This window comes from Cherax quadricarinatus, chromosome 19 (genome assembly GCF_038502225.1).
Source record: "Cherax quadricarinatus isolate ZL_2023a chromosome 19, ASM3850222v1, whole genome shotgun sequence".
Taxonomy (NCBI): domain Eukaryota; kingdom Metazoa; phylum Arthropoda; class Malacostraca; order Decapoda; family Parastacidae; genus Cherax; species Cherax quadricarinatus.
In genome coordinates, this window is record NC_091310.1 from 10,801,044 (window position 1) to 10,801,748 (window position 705).

General features: G+C 38.6%; 1 non-coding gene across 1 annotated transcript; it reads right to left on the minus strand.

The window, feature by feature from the left end:
- Positions 1-210: 210 nt before the first annotated feature.
- TRNAK-UUU (transfer RNA lysine (anticodon UUU)) lies at positions 211-283 on the minus strand. Its single transcript has one exon. It is a non-coding gene; the product is annotated as a tRNA-Lys (tRNA).
- Between the last annotated feature and the right edge of the window lie 422 nt (positions 284-705).

Here is a 705-nt window from a genome sequence, read left to right on the forward strand (position 1 = left end):
TCATAGGTACACGTTGACAGGAGAGTTCAATTAAGGTTTGATGGGAAGTGTTGGAGCAGAAAAGAAAGACAGAAATGTTCAAGGTAATGAGGGATTGCAGTTGTTGAAACTATTCAAAAAATACTAACGACTAATGATTAATTATCTTTGCGATTCATCCATAAATTTGTTTTCGTCGAAGACACTGCTCACAATATCTGGAAAACAGATCGCCCGAACAGGGACTTGAACCCTGGACCCTTAGGTTAAAAGCCTAATGCTCTACCAACTGAGCTATCCGGGCTTGAGTTTTTCGGTGGTCAACAAACGCAAGTTAGTGACGTGGGAGGGACCGGAGGAGGAAGTGCATTTTAATAAAAATATTCTGCTTCCGTGTTCTACAAAATTATTACATTGTGGGGTCAAAAAGCACTTATGTTTTCCTGTCATTTTCCACCACACATGAAGAGTTTCGATTATCACGTAATGATTTCTTTACTTTGACCAGACAGAGTTCAGTAAGGTTACGATTAACGCTTAACGATACATCCATCGTTTAACTGACATCCTCCAGCTCATTACCTGATCTACGACATCACTCCTAAGGATAATTAAATGAGGCGAAGTATATGGTTTTCTTCTCACTGCGTAACTTATATATAGTCAGGTAGCAGTTTTATGATAATCTATAACATTACTCTTCACTGTGCTTCACATTTCTGTTTT